We start from the raw sequence: 6,327 nt of genomic DNA, 5'->3' as shown, positions 1-6,327 counted from the left end.
TGCCCCCAGCCCGCCCAGCCCGCCCCTCCGCCCCAGGGCACACGGCAGGCCTCAGGGATGCTGTGGTGGTGGCTGATGGCAACGCTGGAGGCTCCTGGGTCCTATAGACCCTGGGAAGTGTGCTTTGCACTGTGCGCGCCCACCTGCGCACCCTTGCTCCCTGGGACTGCCTCTGTTGGTGTGATTCTCTTATCATGACATTTTAAAAACTCTGAAATCTGGGGCGCCTGGGTGGCTCAGTCGTTAAGCGTCTGCCTCCGGCTCAAGTCATAATCCCAGGGTCCTGGGATCGAGCCCCGCATTGGGCTCCCTGCTCGGTGGGAAGCCTGCTTCTCCCTCTCCCACTCCCTCTGCTTGTGTCCCCCCCCCCCACCGCGTCAAATAAATAAAATCTTAAAAAATAAAATAAAAGCTCTGAAATCTGATTATTTGCATTAGAGAGAAACGTCCTGAAACTTTGTGCAGTCAACCAATTCTGAGGGGCTGAAGATTTAGTGTTGGTGCCAGACAGGTGGAAATTTTATTGAGATGAGACAGTCAGCAGAAGGGGAGGGAGGTTTTCTCCGGCCAGACCTTTCCTCAACCATCTCCGCCAATTCATCCCTTAGCCAGTCCTCTTCTTACCTGCGGTAATTTAGTTAGGACCCTTAGGACCAAGGGCATCGAGGCTCAGGCCTGAACCTGCCTCTCGAGGATCAGCACGTGAGGACAAAGAACAGCCCGATGCTCATGTCACACTTCAAAATATTAAAGGTTTCAAATTAGCACCCAAAAGCTGCCGTGTTGTCACTACCCTGCCGAGGCCATCTGGGAGTCTCGGGTGTTTTACCCGAGAATGGCCGCAAGAGGGCACGCAGAACAAACCTTCTTGGACCAGAACCAGGATTCCACCCGCCCTGGGTACCCCCAGCCCAGGCAGGCGGCCCTCACCCCCATTCAAGCTTTGGAGGGTGTGTGTGGTAAGGGGGTGGTTAAGGGCATAATGCTAGTCTCACCGCGGCCATCAACGCGGGAACATCAGAGATCGTTGGTCCTTACTCTTCACTTAGTCCACTCTACCCTCCCACTACATCGGTAGGGACTACAGGCCCAGAAAGGGGCAGGGCCTCCCAAGGATACACGGCAAAGGCTGGGTGAGGCCAGAACACAAGGCTCCTGCCTCCAGATCTGCCCGTCTCCTGGTGGAGGCCGGGCGGGAGGAGGAGCAGCCCCATTGGAGGCTGGAGCAAAGATGGGCCCGAGGCTGACTCTGCGGGCTCAGATGCGGGCCTCCAGGCCTGTCTTTAAAGATTCTGCCTGTCCCCAGCCTGCCGCTCCACCACCAGAGCCTTGGCCTCAAGGGCCTTGAGCACTTCCTGAGAAGCCTGTTAGCAGCAATCCCCAGGAGCCGGGAGGCCCTTGTCAGCTAAAACCTTGGATGATAACCAACACCCTAGGTGACAGCTAGCACCCTCATTAACAAGTAGGAAGAGCAATTCCTGCCCCAAGTGGAAAGTGGCCTTTTGGGGGCTGGGGGATGTACATGGGAGCATGCCAACATGCACTTTCCTGACACAGGGTGTCTAGGTGTAGGGATGGTACATTTGCAGACATGGCACCACCCTGGCGTCGCTGTGTGACCTGAAGGCAGGCCCCTGTCCTTCTGGTTCCCCGGTTCAGGTACTCCTCAGTGGAGAAACGCATGTGGAACTTGCTTAGAACTTAGCTGACTGGAATACTTACCTGCCTAAAACCCTCCTAGAGCTCCCTGTTGTCATCAGGGACCCATCATCAGGGACCTATCCCTTAGTCGGGTGTTCCTAGTCTTGCACGACTTCTGCCAACCTCTTTTTCCAGTCTTACCCCTCTTTACACCCACATCATCACGTCTCCCAAACTGCAGCCTCCGTGGCCAGATCAGGCCTCTGCCGATCCTGCTGTGATGTCCCCTCCTGGTCCTCCCCCTGGGAAACTTGTGCACAGAGCTCTGGCTGTCCTATGGCCAGAAGAGGGAGGCACCAAGGTTTAGACACAACATATATTTTTACAATGACACTTCTCTGTCTGACTTGTTTCTTCTTTTTGGATCATCAGATTGTGAATTCATCAGACCATGAATTTGGATGGGATCTTATTCATCTCGATGATCCTAGAACCCAGCACTAACGCTGAGTAATACATGTTTCGTATTTATGTTTCATATTAATATTTATTAACGCATGTTTAGTTTATGATTGAATGGGTGAAAGAATGGTGAGCAGATAGGTGGGTGAGTGAATGATTGGTATGAGTGGTAGAGAGAAGTGAGAAAAGATTGGTATGAGTGGTAGAGAGAAGTGAGAAAAGTTAACGGATGTTTATGTGTATGGGTAACAAGGATATGGGGGTAATGGATGAATGCATGGCAGAATGATGGATGGGTGAAATACTAGGTGAATGCACGGTTGGTAGGGGATGAATGACTGGATGGAGAGGTGAATTAATGGATGAGAGATGGATGCAATGTAGAATGTGTGTGTGCGTGTGTGTGTGACGTGGATGAGTGTATAGATAATGGTTGGATAAGTATCGGAAGCATGGTAGAGGGAAGCACTAGATGGTGGATCGATGGAAGGTGGTGAATGGTGGATGCATTTATGTAATGGTCATTGGTTAAGTAATGAGCAGATAACTAGACTATAGATTGATAGATGGAGAGTGGAAGGATGTGGACAGTAAATTGATAGACTGATGGATACTGAGAGAATCTATAGAGAGAGGATGAATTACAGATAATAGGTGGTGGATAGTGGATGCTTGGTGGATGGATGAATCATAGAAGCATGGATGGATGGTGGATAAATAGTAAGTGGATGATTATGATGGATCTCTCCATAGAGAATGGATGGATAAATGGCAGATAAATGTGAATGGATGTATGGTTGAGGGATGGATTGTGAATGATGTACAAGGGGTTGAATGGTGCATGAATAGAGAAAAAGATGGCAAATGAATGGTTGCTAGGTCAACGGATAGTGGTTTGTGTACTATGGGAGTATAGGTGGAAGGTAGGTAATGAAAAGATAATGAATGGGCGGATTCTGAATGGATGATTATGTGATGAATGGATGATAATTAAATGACAGATGGCTACATCTCAGAAAATGGAAGGATGAAAAGTGAAAAGTGAAGGAGAGGATGGTGGAGAGATGGTGGATGGATGGTAGATGGTGAGTGGTGTATGGTAAATGCATGGTTTAGTGTATAAATGGAGGAAGATGGGTACATGGCAAGTGAATGAATAATGAAGATGGATATTAAATGGATAGTGAGTAATGGGTGGGAGCTGATGCACAGTTGATAAATGGATGGATCATGGATGGATTGTAATGGTGGATGGATTATGGTGGTTGAATGCTCACTGTTATTCTCTATCTCCAGCACCTAGAACAAAAGTTGGCACATAGAAGGCACTCAATAAATTTTTCTATAATGGATGAATATGGATGGATGGTAGAAGATACCTGAATGGGTTTTGGATGAATAGTGAATTATGGCTGGATGATGGATAGAGGATATTGTGAGATGGACAATGAATGGATAGATATGTGGTGGATAGGGATAAGAGTTGGGTGGATGGTAGATGGTTAGTGAGTGGATGGATGGTGGGTCATAGTTCATAGAAATATGAATGGAGGAGTGATGGTGATTGGTAACTGAATTGTAGATGGGACGAATTGTGGCTGATTGTATAGATGGAGGCTAGTGGATGGGTAGTGGATAAATCCAAGTAAATGGGCAGTAGATAAATGATAGATTGATTAATGACAACCAGACCTGTGGTAGGTGGATAAATGAATGGTAGATGGATAGTGGTTTAATACTGATGGAAAGCTGTTAGTGAATGATGCGTGGGTAGGTGGTGGATGGATGGATGGTGAATTAATGTTGGACTGATGGGTATTTTTGTGGTGTATGGATGCTTAGTAAATAGTGGGTATGGGTGGCGAATGGATGGATGCGTGGCTGAAATGAATACTGGTTGGATCATGGGTGGTGGTTGGGGTTGGATGGTTAATGAATGTGGGATGGTGATTGGATGGTGATTGGTTGGAAGAGGATTCCTGAATAGGTGGTGCATGGTGGATAATGGTTGGATGAGTGGATGCTGAATGGTGGACTGTGGATGTTGGCTAGAAGCTGGATGTTAGATAAAGGATGGTGGGTGTTAGATGTTGGATGGTGGAAGGGTGGGGAATTATGTGGATCAGAGGTTATGCACCTTGGCCTCAGGCATCAGGTCTGTACACCAGGCTGAATGCAACTGTCCCAGGACTCTTTTGTTCCTTTTTGGGAATGGGATTGGGGATGAAAATGAGCAGGAAGCAGGGCAGTAACACATCCTGCCCCCACCCCGTTGGCCATCCCACTTGTTTTCCTTCTCTTCACTCCTTCAAATTGGAGGGTGTCCTCCTTCCTTGTATCTGGCCCCATTGAAATCTGACCTCCATCCCAATTCCTGAACCTCGAACCTGAGGCTTGGGGTCTCAAGTGACTGGGATCAGGTTCTGGGGGATGCTGTTTTGTCAAAGGGAGGATGCGGCCGGGGTGCTACCTGGGAGCTGGGGCTGGGAGCGCAGAAGCGCCCCGGGGCCTGAGTGTGAATGAGGGGCCGGGAGCGCGCGTGTGGGCGGGGAGCGCGGGGGAGGGCGGGCGGCAGCCAGGGAGGGCGAACCCAGGCTCGCAGCTCCGAGCCCAGCCTGGCGACCCGGCGGGAGCATCCTGCGCCGGAGGGTGAGTGTGAGCGAGGCGCAGGGGGCGCCCCCTCCCCACACTAGTCCCAGCCCTCGCCCCCGGTGCGCCCTGGCTGGGAGGGAAGAAAGGGGGGAGTTTGGGGAGTTTCGAGTCGGAGCTGCCCCGGGGAAAGAGGAGGGAGTGGGGGCCGCGCTCAGCTGCCGGCTGCGGACGCCGGGCTTCGGGCGAGAGTAGTGCTCCTGGGGGCCGGCGGAAGTGTGGGGGGTGGGAGTCCTTGAGGTGCGGATGCTGCCGCTGGCGCTGGACCCCGGCGCGGGACAGTGGGGAGGCAGCCCTTAGAGACTTGCTGGCTGGCTGCCTGCCTGGCCCCTGGCTCAGCCCAAGGTGACAGCTCTGTCATCGGCCTCCCTCATCTGTCTTTATCCCTCTGTCTCTCCGTCTCTCTCCCTCTATCTGTATGGTCCCTCTGGCTCTGTTTCCCTCTTCTCTCTCCAGTCCTGTCACCTCTGTTTTGTCTCTGTGGCTAGCTGGTTCTTCTGCTTTCCCTCTGGGCTCTTTCTCGGATCTGTGTGGATCTCTGAGTCCAGTCTCTTGGTCTCTGCCCTGGCTGCCCGGGGCTCTAGCTGAGGTTCTGAGTCCTGGGATGGGTTTCCAGGAGGGGCTCATATGGAAGGACTGATGCGGGAGCATCGGCTGGGAGAGGGGGGGTAGGCGCTCACTCTCTCCGGCTCTGGGATTGGGTGGAGGCATATGGCCCCCTCCCAGCCTTTCCTGGGTCTCAGTTGGGACCTGACCAAACTGAGCTGGGTGTTCGGTAAAAGAAAGCTCATATCCCAGAATAACAACCCTCTGCCTCTGCTGGGTGCCCACAGGACCCCTCCCCTACAACCAGCAAGGCTTCACAGGCATTCCATCCCCCTGCTTGCTGCTCTCCCTCTGCCCAGGTCCCTCCCAGCACTCCTGCCCCTTGCCTGTGGCCCCCTGCCGCCTCCCAGCCAGACCCCTCCCCCATTTCTGCCTCTGGCCAAGTGCAGGTGGAGAGTCCAAGGCTGGTGCCTATGAGGCCCACCAGGGCTTCTCTTCCCGAAACTCTTGCTGTGCTCTCTCTGGCTGGTCTCCCTTGCCCTTGTGCTGGCCCGAGTGGGCATGGCCAAGTGCGGCAGGATGCCGGTTTCCCTTTGGTTGTGGGTATCGAGGGCCCGGCCCCGAGTGGGTGTGGGGTGTCCGCTCTCAGCGAGGACGTGGCCACCTTTGCCTCTGGCTGACTTGAACCTGACCCCCGCTGCTCCCAGCCTCCTGGCTCAAACCCGTTTGGGTCCCCAGATCTCTTGCCCTCGCCTAGCTGTTCCCTGTCGCAGACATCTCTCCTCCCCACTGGCCTGGCTGCCTCCTGCTCAGCCCCCAGGCCTCAGATCAGCTGACCGTCTTCAAGGAAGCCTTCATGGGTCTCAAGGCTGAGTCAGCTTCTCCTGCTCTGCCCCTGCAACCCTGGGCATGGTGGGTGGTGCCTGTCCAGGGCCCCCTCCAGTGGTGGGTTTGGGCGGGGAGCAAGGGTACAAGAGGTCCAGCTGAAGCAGGGGGCGGTGGGCCCAGGGTGGGGTGGGTGTAGGCTGG

Source organism: Neomonachus schauinslandi, chromosome 9 (assembly GCF_002201575.2).
Source record: "Neomonachus schauinslandi chromosome 9, ASM220157v2, whole genome shotgun sequence".
NCBI classification, from domain to species: domain Eukaryota; kingdom Metazoa; phylum Chordata; class Mammalia; order Carnivora; family Phocidae; genus Neomonachus; species Neomonachus schauinslandi.
The sequence above is the reverse complement of the archived record's forward strand: the minus strand, read 5'-3'. Positions refer to the sequence as shown.